Raw genomic sequence first — 15361 nt, 5'->3', positions numbered from 1 at the left:
ATCTGCCAAAGAATTTTCTTAAGTGGTTGTATAATTTATACTTCCAGAAGCAGTAGTCAAGAGAGTCCCTTGTTCTACATCCTTATCAACACTTCTTTTTTTCTGTCCTCATTTTAGCCATTTTGGTGGGAGAATAGTTGTATGTCATAGTGGTTTTGTTTGTATTTGGTGACCGACAAGGTTGAGCACCTTTTCACATTTTTATTGACCATTTGTATATTTCTCTAAAGAAGTGGCCAAGTCTTTGTTTACTTGTCTATGGTCCTCTTCATAATGATTTCTGCTTATATTTTATATATTCTAGATACAGTTCCTTTGTTGGATATACATGTTATGAATGTCTTCTCCCAAAGCATGGCTTTCCTTTTCACTCTCTTAATTTCTTTCTTTTGATGAACACAAATTCTTAATTTTATTAGAGTCCAATTTATTAGTATTATTCTTCCATAATTAATGCTTTTTGCCTACTCACGGATCAGGAAGATGTTCTCTTCTGAAGAGTAATTGTTTTGCCTTTCATGTTAAGATATGTCTATCTGGAATTAATTTTTTTATAGAATGTGAGAAATAAACATATTTTTTCATTTGGATATACAATTGACTCAGCAAATTTTTATTATAACTGCATATGATTTCAAATCAGGGGACACAGTAGCAGTCTGAACACCTCAGTTAGAACTAATGAATTTAAGCATAAAGTCATTTAAGATATATCTCACTGCAATGACTTCTGAAGTCCATTGTAATGATGACTACTCTAGGACCCTCAATGTTCAGATCAGAGTACTTATTTAACCTTCTTATGGAGACCTAAGCTCTGGTCTAACGAGTTAGGTAAAATAAAATAAATTAGTTTATTTCACACTCAAAAGTTAAAGTATAAAATTTAAAACAAACTTGAGTCTGACATATAGTGACTATGGATGAAAAAGTTAGTGCTAATAGTGTAATAAGTTCATGACCAAACATTATTTGGGAAACAATAATCAAAAGGCCTATCTTTGGTTATTAAGGAAGATAAATGAAGGGCTTACCTTTTTCCAGTACACTTACAACTAAACGTCTCACTAGTTTCCCTAAACTCATTTCAAAATGGAAGATAGCTGGCATAAGGAGAAATTGAAGGCAGGAGGATGAGTTAGGTAGCTATGCGTTTTATCATGCATTCATTCAACAAATTTTTATTTAGTGACTGTCCGGCATTATGTTAAATCCTATGAATATTAAGTCTAGTGAAATGCAGTCATTGCCCTTAAGATGTTTGCAATCCAGTGCAGGGAACAGACAAATAAGTAGTCAGTTATATACAATGTGATATTGAATGGTGGAGAGTTTGGCAGATCTGACTTTAGACTCAGCCTAGAGTGAGGGGAGAACTGGGGACTGTTTCCCAAAGGAGATAATCTGAGTTTTGCCTACTTGAAGGGTAGGATGGAACAAAGGGTATATGGCCAGGCGGCTTAGGGCATGGCCTCTGGAACTAGCCTACAAGTTGTGTGACCTGAGGTGAATCACTTTAAATTCTCAGTGCCTCAGTTTCCACGTTGTAAATGGGGTTAATAATAATAAATACCATTGAATTGTCATGCTGATTCATGAGTTAATACGTGTAAACCATTTAGAAGAGTGGTTGGCATTGAGTAAGTGTCCAGTGAGTTGAGCTATTGTCACATGGAAGGGCTTGGTCCTGAAGCTCTGGAGAAGCAAAAAGGTGTTATCTATAGCTTTAGTCCGGTGTGTGAACTGAGGTAGAGAGGGAAGAGCAGACCTCAGGAGTACAGACTCTTGTCCTGATTCTGCTATACCCCTCAGTGACTATACCTACATTAGAAAAATGACTAGATTGCTTTTCACAAAGGGTTTGTCACCAGAACACAGATGTCATGAAAACCACCAGTAAATCCAAGTCATAATGGTAAAGGAAAAGACTCATATCAACATCATCGTCACTGGATACAGATTTGGGCAAGTTTGCCACTGCTGGCCATCTGATCTACAAATGTGGTAACATCAACAACAGAATCACTGAAAAACTTGAGAAGGAGGCTGCTGAGATGGGAGGGGACTCCTTCAGGTATGCCTGGGTCTTGGATAAACTGAAAGCTGCATGTGAATGTGGTGTCACCATTGATTCTCCCTGTGGAAATTTGAGGCCAGCGAGTATTACGTGACCGTCATCGATGCCCCAGGACACAGACTTTATCAGAAACATGATTATAGGCACATCCCAGACTGACTGATGTCCTGCTGTTGGTAAATTTGCTGCTGCTGTGGGTAAATTTGAAGCAGGCATCTCCAAGAATGGGCAGACCCATGAGCCTGTCATTCTTATACATACACTGGGTATAAAACAACTTATCGTAGATGTTAACAAAATGAATTACATGGAACAGCCCTGTAGTCAGAAGAGATATGAGGAAATCATTAAGTAAGTCAGCACCTATATTAAGAAAATTGGCTGCAACTCTGACACAGTAATATTTGTGCCAGTTTCTGGTTGGAATGGCGAAATCATGTGAGAACCAAGTGTTAACATGCCTTAGTTCGAGGGTTGGAAAGTCATGCGTAAAGATGGCAATGCCCATGGAACCACACTGCTTGAAGCTTTGGATTGCATCCTGTCACCAACTCATCCAAGTGAAAAGCCCTTGTGTCTGCCCCTCCAGGATGTCTACAAAATTGGTGGTATTGGTACTGTCCCTGTAGGCTGCGTGCAGACTAGTGTTCTCAGACCTGGCGTAGTGGTCATCTTTGCTCCAGTCAAGCTTTCGACTGAAGTGAAGCCTGTTGAAATGTACCATGAAGCTCTGAGAGAAGCTGTTCCAGGGAACAACGTGGGCTTCAATGTTAAGAATGTGTCTGTCAAAGATGTTCATCATGGCAGTGTGGCTGGTGACAGCAAAAATAACCTATCAATGGACGCAGCTGCTTCATGGCTCAGGTGATTGTCCTAAACCTTCCAGGCCAAATCAGTGCCGGATATGCACCTGTGCTGGATTTTCACACAGCTGATATTCCTTGCATATCTGCTCAGCTGAAGAAAACTGATCATTTTTCTGAAAAAAAAAAAAAAAGCTAAAAGGTGTCTTGAAGTTTTTGAAATGTGGTAATGTTGCCGTTGTTGATATGGTTTCTGGCAAGCCCAGGTGTGTTGAGAGCTTCTCTGACTGTCCTCTTCTGGGCCCTTTTGCTGTTGGTGACATGAGACAGACAGTTGCTGCAGGTGTCATCAAAGCAGTGGAAGAGTAGGCAGCTGGAGCTGGCAAAGTCACCAGGTCTGCCCAGAAAGCTCAGAAGACTAAATGAATATTATCTCCAATACCTACCACCCTAGTCTTCATCAGTGGTGGAAGAAAGGTCTCAGAAGTGTTTGTCTCAATGGGACATTTGAGTTTAATAGTAAAAGACTAGTTAATGATTACAGTGCATTGTAAAACCTTCGGAAGGAAAGGATAATGTTTTGAGGATCATTTGGTCTTTTTTTGTGTGGCAGTTTTTAAGTTATTAGTTTTTAAAATTAGTATTTTTTAATGGAAACAACTTGACCAAAAATCTATCACAGAATTTTGAGACTGATTAAAACAAAGTTTAATGAACAAAAAAAAAAGAAAGAGAGAGAGAAATGACTAGATTATCTCTCAAGCCCTTCCAGCTCTCACATTCTATGATTCTGCATCTCCTGCTGAGATAAACTTAATAAATAGTATTTAGATTCTGGTAGTAGAGAACTAAAAAGAAATCAAATTCGATTCTGAGACCTCCAGCTGACTGATTGGGTGAGCAGTGATATTTCAAAAGAATCTAACAAGTCAAGAAGAAACTGGTGTGTATGGAGACTGGGAAAGATGGAGCATAGGTTCGTGGACAGAATTTTTAAATTAGAAGAAACCATTTCTGTCATTTTCATGCAGTGTGGTAGAGAGGCAGTATATTTCCGTAGTTTATAACAACCATAGAAACAGGAGCCCAATTTCCTGGGCCTAGGCTTGACACTTTCCAGAAAGTTACTTAAGAGCTGTGCATCTAGCTAGGTTTCTACTGTAAAATTCAGACAAAATGCAGGCTGAACCATGCATAGTTGCCATTGTAGATCCAAATGGTTGAACTGGCAATTTTACATGATTCAACTGGTAATAACAGACACTTTTAAGGACTTATACTAAGAAATAAATAAGTTCATATGTGTCATATGCTAAGCACAGTGCTTGACACATAATAAGGTATCATAGAAGAATTTCCCTTTTTTATTAAGGCTATCCAGATTGTTCAAAAGCCATTCCACCCAGTTTAATTTGGCAAGAAAAATTAGGCATTGCATAGCATGTCAATTTAGGCTTCTTTTCCATCCTCACATTTAGGCAGGCATGAAGCCTTGACTAGGCAATTAATCTGTAAGGGTACAGTTGTATTGCACTTCCAGTGCTGGCGCCTACTGCCATTTTGTTTATTTCAAGTGCTTTCATCTATATGAGCATTGGTTTTTACGCCCAAGGGAAATTCAACATCAAAGTTCCTGGAGTGAAGCTCGCTTCTTCACTCGCTTCTTTTCTCCTCAAACACCCACCTTCCCTCCGCAGCCCAGCCCTTGGAGTCAGGGGGCCTAATTTCAGAGTATAATGTTGGTAATGGCCATTTACCCTTCTGTGACCCCTGGGCATTCTAGACACCAGGTCAGCACTGCAAGGAGGGTGAAAGGAGCAGCAGCCATCTGATAGCAGTCTTGGGGGTGGCCTAGAGAGGAGAGAACAGAGAGGAGAATGAACGGAGGTCCAGCCAGCCCTAAGTCATGAGCTGGGGAGTAGGACGGAGACAGACGCCGTTGAGGAGTCATGCTCTGACTGCGGCATTTTGGACAAGTATTAGTGGGTTTGTATGATGAGGATCTAATTGTGCATGACCCAAAATGCAGAGAGATGTTAGAAAACTAACAAAAAGAAGGGAAAACTAAAAATATGCCTTTCCTGAGTAAAAGCAGGACTAACTACAGTACCTGCAAAACTGTTTACTGGTTGTTGCCCAATGTCACCCATGTATTAACCATGACTCACATTGGTGGGTTGATATAAGTCCTCATCTATGACTTCTCTTTTTACTTTCTTTTTGGTGTGTTTTGAAGAACTGGAGTTCTTACTATTAATGTTGGTGAATTTACCAAACGTTTTCTCTTTGTATTGAGTTTTGTTTTGTTTTTGTTTTTTGTTTTGTCTTGTTTAAAGACGGCCTTCACTGTCTGCTTCACCTTTTAAGTAATTAGTTTGTGAATGTTTCCTCAGTTAGACTTTGGTTTCAGAATCAAGGTTGCAATGGTCGATTTCCTCTTGTTGGTATCACGTGGTGACACAATTCACACAAAGGAAGGAGCTGCTCTAACAGTGATATTCAGGATACTAAATCATGGCTGATTAAAATTACCCTTACTATTCACTGAATGCAGTGGTTAAAAAAAAAGAACACAGTTATCAGGTGTACATGTGTCTTAGATGTTGTTACATACGAAAAGCAGGAAGCAAATGAACACTTGGTGAAAAGCCTTTTTTCATTACCTGTAGGAGGTGGAAGACTTCAATTTCTTTTATCAAAATTTAAGTCTTGGCTCTTTCACTGCTATGGGTCTTACCCACATCACTCACTGTCTCCATTCCTCAATTTCCACATCTGTGGATAATAGTATCTACACTATTTAACTCCCAGGATTGTTGTGAGAAGATACTGAAATGTCCACATGAAGTGCTTTAAGAACTGTGAAGATAAAGTGTACGATAGTACAGGAGTTGCTAATGTTAATAGTAAGTAGTGTTAATAGCATATAGGACCGATAAGTGTGTGTGTGTGTGTGTGTGTGTGTGTGTGTGTGTGTGTGTGTGTAGGCTCTAATATCTAGGTGTGTATATAATTTTGTACACAAATAATAATACTTTACATTTAAATTATATTTTACACTCCTTGGAGGACTTTCATATTCATTATTTCATTCTAAATCTCAGAACCTGTGAGGTGGGCCAGGTGTGCCTTTCCTCTACTCCCTAACTTTTCCATTTGTTTCTCCTTAAATCCAATGTTCATGACCCCGAATTTGGAACTTGCCAACAATTTACATTCCCTGCTCCAACCACAAGCTATTTATCTATCAGGTGTTGCTGGACAACACCAGTTAAGTATTTGTATAAAATAGGTATCATACAAATTCTTTTAACCTTGGCAGGACATTCTGTTGCTTTCATCTTCTATGCTGGTTTCTGGTCTATTTTCTTTCCTATCTAGAGCAGTAGTTACAAATATTTACTCTTTTTCCCTTCATTTACTTGCAGCTCTTTAACTGACAAAGTACAATATTGCCTCCAATTCCTTAGAGAGTAGTAAAGATCTATCTGACGTTCTGCTCCAACCTACCTCCCACACACCTTTACTTTTTCCTTCTTTTTAGAGGATGAAATGACCTTCCTGTGTTTAGGGCTGACCGCTCTATCTTTTCTACTAATTTTATTCTCTCTGAGGTTCTTTAGAACCTCAGTTCCATGTAGTTTCATTCTTTCTTTTCTAATTCCTCTCAGACTCTGCATATACTCAAACATCCCATTTCACTGACAAATGAACTCCCCACCACACACTTACTTTTATATCCTATTCTGCTCTTGCTACCCTGTGACACTACATCATTTTTCCTTTGATGGTTGAACTTCACCCAAAGGCAATTTACACTATGTGCTCTACATAATTCATCCAGAATTAACATATAAATACTACAATAAAAAAACAGTTCATGAATTTTTATGACATTTAATTTGATGTGTTATTAGTTGGTCACTTTCTTCTTCATTTTACCTTACTTAATAAGGATGTTCGCTTTGGATAAGTACGTGAACATAACTTGCTGTTATGCCCAACAACTAGAGATGGTATCAGAGAATTAACTGCAGAATCTCATGTTGGAAACAAGAACTGTAAGGACAATGATGGGAATGAGAGAAAAAAACATTTCTCATTATTAGTTATTGATATGAAGTTCTCAGAGAAATGTTGCATCAAAAATTAGTGTAGTCAAAATAAATGTGCATGCCCTTATAGATGAAATACAAATAGGTTCTGTACTTAAGATTCCAGAAAGTACCAGAGAGTAAGTTCTTGATGATGCATCAGTCGAGATAAACACAGATGTCAAGCGAAGACTTTTCTTTAGAGTTATCTTGTCTAGAAACCAGAGACCAGTTGGGAACTGCTGATCTTTGGTTCTTGCCTCATAAATGGAGAGACTACATTTTGATGAACCCTCACCTGTGTTGACAGAAATAACTAAGATTTATGATACTATAAGGGGACACAGGAACCTTCGACTGTTAGCAGGGTCAAGTTACCCTGATGATTTTACTGGTCAACTCATTTCTGGGGGTGGAGAGAGTGGTATGTTTGCTGATGGACTTGGCCCCCTGAGGCATACTGATTTAGTGCATGTCTAGATGCTGCAAAAGCTCATTTCTAAAAAAACAGGCTTAGAAAGAAATGAATAGAAACTAATTGAAATTATAAATAATAATAATTAGTATTCACATATAAAAATGCTAGAGTAAAAATTGAAAAATAAGTACCAAAATTTAATATCAAGGGTAAAATCTCAGTGATCCTAGTTTATGAAATTTTAATGGATGAAAAGTTTAAATATTGCACTCCTTTAGTTTTATAAAACTATGTATCTGTTACTTAAGTTTTTAAAAGCCCTAAACATAGGAGATAATTTTTTATGATCTTCATTATTGAATCTTAATTTTTAGCTCTCTAGTTTGCTCTTGCCTCATATGAAACTTTTGAGAAAATGCCTAGCAACTTTATTTACAGAGAAAATTTAATTCCTAATAGATAAAAGCTATTTTTTCCCCAATGATTGCAAAAGGAAATCATTGCTATTAAAGCAAGGTAAACATTTGTTTTTCTTATTCAGTTTATTGACTGGGATATGCACTATGTCTTCGGGGCCACTGGCCTGCCATTAAGCTCTGTGATACACCAATAATTGAATTACAGCTGAATCTGGATAAAAACAACAAAAGCAGTCAGGTAATTTGCCACTGGCAAAGATGACATTTTGAACATTCTTATTTCATTTGAACTATTTTCTTTAACTTATACAAAAAAGAACCCTTTCAGGAAAGAAAAGAAAAAAAAGTCTCATTTTTATATGAAAAAATAAAGTTTAGGTGAAGCAGTTGAAGGACCATCTAGAGGAAAATGAAATAACTGTAGCTAAAATTGTTGTGATATTTGAACAAAAAAACCTAAAATATAAAATTTCTTATGACAAAGGCTGAGGAAAAGATGCTAAGATATAATATATATAAAATATAGATGTGTTACCTTTACCCCAGATCTTTAATCCAGTGTGTCATTATTTAGGCTGGTTTGATTCTACCTTAGCCATTCTCTGTTCACTTGAGCAATGTCATAGAAAGGAGCAAAAAGGAAATTTTATTTAAATCAATTGAATACTTTTTCAGTAAAAAAGTGAGAGGTTTGATTGTGGAGAACCCAGAAACTATAGGTTAAGTTAGTGTTCTTTAACAAACTAGTGAATTTTATTTAGCCATGCTGACTTTCTATCTTTTATAAACTTGGTTAAGCAAGACAGACCCACACCTTACAAAATGAAGCAATGACCAACCTCATCTAGAGCCAAAGAATTTTTTGAAGTGCAATTCAAAATAACCTGGGAAAGAGCCTAAGGCAGTTTGTGAATGATGCAACAATGAATGGTGCCACACCACTCAGAGATGTTGTTTATTTGCTCTCAGAGGCCATCTAGGCATTCAGGCACTTGACACAAATGTCATCAGTCTTATTCCAGTCTTTTCTGGCTGAATCGACTCTAGAATAGCAATACAGGTGAAAACATGCTACATGAATTCCAAGTAATCTGCAGCATAAATAACAGAGAGCTGGCTGTGGCTGTGACCTTGAGTAGAGCTTTTTAAGAGGCTTCCCCCCCCCCACTTCTAGTTATGTTTTTACTAGAATATATTATTACACAGATGCTTCTGTGGAAAAATATGCATAGAAGAATGATGGCACTGAGGACTATATCAGCGAATCTGTTCATCATCCCAGTGTCATTTCTCTAGGAAAAAAAAATGAGATGTAACCAATTTTTCTGCGGCTAATATAAGAAAAGCTAGCCTAGGGTGTTCTTCTTCAGTTGCATAAGTACAAGGTATTTACAAATGATTAAAATGAGGATTGGGTTGGAAAAAAAATTGAAATGACATTACTGTGACACAGTAGTTGAACTGTTATTAATTCATACATGTATAGATCTCACATCTGGACAGACCTCAAGTGGGTATTTGCTCTGGGCTCTAGAAGGTATTATTGTGCTAATTTTATACATATGTCCCCAAGATTACATATAATCATCAACTTTATATAGCAATTGTAACATATGCCTAAAAAATTCAGGAACCATACTTTTGTCCAAAAGACAGATTGCCTTTATGAATAAGAATCATGCAAAAAGAAGTAAGGAAAATTGAATTTATGCTGCTGATATGAAGGAGCTATATGGCAATACAAAAACAGTAGACAATCTGCATCATGCCTCCAAAATTTCAAGTGCAATCAGTGGCATCTCCTATAAGACACGTTGCTCATGTGGAGGCTAAACTAATAACATTCATCTGGTGGTTGATGTAAAATTAATGGCCCTCGAAAATAGTGGTGTAAGTGGATGCAGGTTTGTTATAACAATTACAATAATAAAAATAAGTATAAAAAATTCTCAATAAAATTGATTTTCTATACTGCCACTCTTTTATGGTCTTAAAACTTACATTAAGTGATCATTTTTTAAAGTATGCCTATAAAATAAATGTTTTTCTTAGAACAGAAAAGGAGGAGAGCTTTGCTTTTCCAGCATATGAGGCTCAGGTTCTTTGATATGCTTCTTAGAATATAAGATATAAAAACTGGAGAAACCCTAGGCTAGACAACTTATTGAAAAGTTATATCTTTCTTTGCTCACAATGTATGGCTTGATTTACATGCATTGGATTTGCAGATATTATTTCACTGGATGAAAATGCTGGGGGTGTCACAACCAGGTACCATAGAATGGTTGGCTCAAACAACAGAAATGTATTTTCTCACATTTCTGAAGACTAGGTGTCTGAGATCAAGGTGTTGGCAGGTTGGTTCATTCTGAGGGCTGTGAGGAAAGGATCTATTCTAGGCCACTCTCTTTGGCTTATAGATGGCCATCTTCTCTCTGTGTCTTCACATTTTTATGTTTCTCCAGAAGCTAAAATGAAGAAGTAGGATCTTTGCCCAGGACATTCTACAGTTAACAGTTTATCTTGGTGGTCAAAAGCACTCTAAGTTATTTTATTTCATTTATCAAACACAAATATGTATCATTTGTATATTAAGTGGCTATTTTAATTCCCATTGGAAGTTTAATTCCAATTGAACCCTTCAGGTTTCCAGAGCCTGTACCACATCATCATTTTTTAAGGACACTTCAGAAAGAAATATACTAAAAATTGTCTTAACTGCAAGTATTACCACAAATTTGGAACTTGATAAAGGTGAATGTATTAAATGTCATTGAATTGTACATATTAAAATGGGTTATTTTATATTATGTGAATTTCACCACAATTAAGAAAAAAATCAACACAAAGATAGAAAATATCTGAGAAGCTCATCTCCATCTACTATAAAAGAACCTTACATAACTCCACAGGGATAATTATCTATCCAGACCACAGAAATCAATTTGAGTCTGCAGTTCTGGGAGCGATTAGGTCAGGCTTTAAATAAAGAAATTGTAGGCAAGTTAAATTGGCGCTGAATTCTTAAATACCACTCAGTATCCAAGAACTGTACTTCTGAATTATTTGTTCTCACTGTGATAAATTACATGGCTTGGTTCCCAAGATCCATTGCAAAGATTGAAATATCATCTTTGCTCTTAAGGATCTCTAGAGAGGGAGTTTTTTTAACCTTTGGTACCATTTTCTAGTATTTCATTCTTACTCTCAAAGTTTGTAAGACTCAGCTAAATCTCTCCTTCAGCTTTTAAAATCTATTCCTTCTCTTTTAAATTTTCAGTAGGAATAGATAACGGCTATTCTGAATCCAGTGATACTACTTCAAAAACTTTACTATTGTTGCTGACCTTTCTTTTGCAAATTATATGTTTTTCCTCAACTTCTTAAAATAAATTTTAAACCATCTTTTTTATTCAAGTCTTTTCTCTTTTTGATACTGTCATTTCTCACATTATTTCATAAGGTTCCAAACTAGATATAATTGTTACCCAGATGTATAATGAAAAAATTAATTTTGAAAAATTTCTACTTCCAGTATGCTATTCTTTTCTCCTCTAGACACATAATAATACCATCAAGCATCACTACTGGTGCAATGAATTAAAATGTGCATTCACACCCATACCTCATTTGTTCTCTGTCAGTCCTGTGCTCTTTACTTACAATAATGACACTGATATTGTGTCATTGTGTTAAACTCTGCTTTAGGATTCAGTTTGAATTCTAAATCTTTGGCAATAACTGATGGCTCTTGTCTCTCTGAAATGTTTTTTAATTCTATGTGTGTTTGCTATTAAAGTCCATTCTGTACATTTCATTCCAGCTCTTCCAACTCTTTTAAATTCTAATATTTCCAAAATATCCATCTACCAAAGTCCTAGCTGGGTAAGGACTAAGGTGTTATTCAGATAGAAATGGATGTGTTGCTGTCTGTGAGCAATACTGGACCACAGCAGAAAAAGATAGGGGGCAAAAACAGGAAGCAGGAGAAGACAGTCCAAATGGTTTGCAGGCCAGAGGCCCAGCAGGCTTGACAAGGAGACCATAAGAGAGCCATGAGTACAGTAGGTGAAATTCAAGTACAACTACTCAAACTCTCTCACTACTTGGGAGGGGAAATTCTGAGGCATGGTGTATTCATTTGCTAGGGCCGCCATAACAAAATACTACAGGCCAAGGGGCTTAAACGACAGACATTTATTTTCTCAGTTTTGGAGACTAAAATTCTACAATCAAGATGTTGACAGGTATCATTTCTTTGAGGCTTTCCTTGGCTTGCAAATGGCCGCCTTCTCGCTGTGTCCTAATGTGGCCTTTCCTTTGTGTGTGCACATCCCTGGTATCTCTTTGTGTGTCCAAATTTCCTCTTCTTATTAGGACATGAGTCAGATTTGATGAGAATTTACCTTAATACTCTCATTTTAACTTAATCACTTCTTTAAAGGCCCTGTCTCTAAATACATTCACATGCTGTGGTACTGGGGGTTAGGGCCTGAACATATGAATTTTGAGGGGACACAATTCAGCCCACAATATATGGGTTTTACATCACTTCAGTGTTTCCCTGAGAATTAAGGCCTGTTTGCGTATAATGGTAGCTGGTAACTGGCTTAATATTCCTTGTTATTGGATGATTTCCTTTCCCTGTATCACAACTCCACTCTCCTTCAGGTGTTTCTTGCAGGTCCCCAAACTTCCACACCAGTCTTTTTCTTGGGGTCAGCTTCTGTGACCACACAAACTATGGCACACACAAAGAGACATTACAGCGCCATAGAATGACACAAAGACCTTCAACCCAGAGTCAGATGGCCTAAATTCCAGTTCTAGTTTCAAATTCTGGCACTAATGTTGTCAGGTTGTCAGTCTCCTTAAGCTTCAGTTTCCTCTCAGGTAAGATGGAGATAACAATGTCTGCTTTGTAGATTTATTTCAATTTCTAAATTATAAAATGTATGTTATAATTATTTAAAAATATTATTGTTACCATGGTAAAACATAGTTCTCTGCCCTCAAAAAATTTTATGTAATTTGCATAATCAAATTTAAATCTATGAAATTTTTTAATGCACAAGGCAGCATATGGTTAAGTTTCAAATGAGTGACATGTTCCACCACCATAGTCACTGCCAAAAATATTAAATAACAGCAGGTTTTAACTCAATCCATAAGGCTATCCTGACCACTGCATCCCTTTACCTCACTGCTAACTATTATTCATTTATTATTGGAGAGAAGGTTTGTATGAGCAACTTTCTGCCATTAAAGCCTATGATCCTGCTTGGAGCATAAGACATATATACAAAGGAATGAAATAAAAAGAAGTAGGTGCAAAATGCGAAGATGTTAGAGCAATAAACTTCATATAAACCTAGGACATTATTCAGGGTAAATACTAAGAATAGTTTTATAGTTCAGACCTCAAGAAGGCTTTCATTAGACACTGGATTTATATAGTAGTAAAAAGTAATTTTCATAAAACCAAGGCCAAGAATTATTTATAAAATTGCACTGTAGTATCATAAAAATTCAGCACTGAAAAAGACCTTAAGAGAGATCTCCTAGCCCATTGGTTTTCAACATGAAAGGCTATCACCCCACCTCGTCCTAGAGGCATTTAGAACTATGAGAAGAATGTTATTGGCTGTTATAACTAGAGGTGGGGAAGTAATAGTGAGTGGGACCTAGAAATGCTAAATACACTGCAATGCAGTGAACACACCCACCCAATACCCCAACAAAGAACTGTCTTGTCCCCAGCCCACCTACCAGCCACCCAGCCTTCCCACTCCTCATTATACAGGAAAAACTGATGTTCAGGAAAGATAAAAGATGCAGGCCACCATGTGTAATTTTAAATTTGTCAATAGACATCACAATATTTTAAAACAGATAAAATCAATAATATATTCTATTTAACCTAGTATATATAAAATATTTCAATACGCAATCAATATACAATTATTAATGGGATATTTTAGGGGTTTTTTGTACTGTCTTCAAACCTTATATTTATCAACACGTAATAGCACAATTCAGACTAGCCACATTTCATGTGCTTAATAGCCACCTGTAGTTAGTAGCTCCTATACTACAGTTCTAGAAGATTCTGTGTGTCTTTCTTTCTTGCAAGATGCATATCATAAACAAATGAATAAAAGACCTCAGTTGACTTCGTCTACTATTCCTGTCACTGTATCATAGAAAAAGATGAGATCTGTTTGCATAATGTGTTTTTAAGAAAACCAAGGTCATATTGATTATTATTTTTGTCTTCTGATCTTCTAAGCAGTTGAAAGTTGATTTCTGGATGAGTCACTTGAGCATTTCTTTTTTTCGTTTTAATTTTTTTTTTTTTTAAGATGTTAGTGATGCTCCAGGCTTAGTTTTTTTTGTGTTTTTTTTTTTTTTCCGGAAAAATAGAGTTTTGTTTTTGTTTTTGTTTTTTTTGACATTTGCCATACTTACTTTCATTGTTCAGGATATTATCTGAACGCAAATTTCCAGCCTTCTTGGCAGAATTTTATACAGCTTAGTTCTTCTTATGGCTCTTATTTATAGTAGTTTACCTACATTTCTCTTGCTCAAACGTATCCCCATAAGTATCCTCACATTTCCTCCAGCTAATAAAACTATTTCTCACCTTTTTTTTTTTTACATGATCGATTTTACATGTTATCAAGTCCCTTCTGGCATTCTTTCATGCTGTAATGAATATATCCATTTTGTCCATTCTTCCTCATTTCTCTAGAGCTTGGTTATTAAATGATAAACGTTTTGCTTGGAGTATTATTTATTTTTCATAAATATTTTATTTCTATTTGACTTTCAATAAAAATACCCTTGAAGTAAAAAACATAAATATATTTTTTTTAATATTTGAATGTCAAGTAAAGGACATATGGACTGTAAATCTTTAAACCTATCAAGATATAGATTTTAATTTGGAGATTAAATTAAATTGAGATATACCTTGTATATCAGTGGCCTGTATATCAGTGGCTTAGATCATGAAAAAGAGATAATCATATCAACTTTTGTAAATATTTTTAAGGGAATAATTTATCCACATTTTAGTGAGATTTGGTAACTTTATGGCCTGAAAGCAGAATAAAATAAATGGTCATTTCTAGTCTATATAGGGTTTGTTTGTTTGTTATATTATTCACTTTTCTTCAGCTAAAATAGAGAGTTGTATATTCCAGGCAAGGGTCTGTATGTCTGCTTTTATTTAAGTTTGTTGGCTGTATTTTCTGTTCAGATCCAGATTGTAAATATTATAGGCTTTGCCAACTCGATGGTGTCTGTCACAACTACTCCATCTGTCTGCCATTGTAGCATGAAAACTGCAATATACAATGTGGAAAGATATTGACCTAGCTGTATTCCAATAAAACTTTATTTACAAAAACAGACCCAGGCTATATTGGGCCCATCAGCTATATGTAGCTTGTTGGCCCTTGTTCTTGATATTCCAGAATTACTCACTTCACTTTGACTGTATAGACAGACCATTTGTTCTCCCATTGTAATTCTGGCATAATGTTAAA

The 15361-nt window shown here is 36.2% G+C and overlaps 1 protein-coding gene and 1 pseudogene across 1 annotated transcript in view; both read left to right on the top strand.

Annotated features, from left to right (window-relative positions):
• Positions 1–15361, top strand: part of FAR2 (fatty acyl-CoA reductase 2) — a 95165-nt gene that overhangs the window by 10904 nt on the left and 68900 nt on the right. The window lies entirely within an intron of this gene.
• Positions 1913–3306, top strand: LOC120618313 (elongation factor 1-alpha 1-like; annotated as a pseudogene).

This window comes from Pteropus medius, unplaced genomic scaffold (genome assembly GCF_902729225.1).
Source record: "Pteropus medius unplaced genomic scaffold, Ma_sr-lr_union100, whole genome shotgun sequence".
In the NCBI taxonomy this organism is placed as follows: domain Eukaryota; kingdom Metazoa; phylum Chordata; class Mammalia; order Chiroptera; family Pteropodidae; genus Pteropus; species Pteropus medius.
Note: the sequence above shows the minus strand (reverse complement) of the source record. Positions and strands in the feature narration are given on the sequence as shown.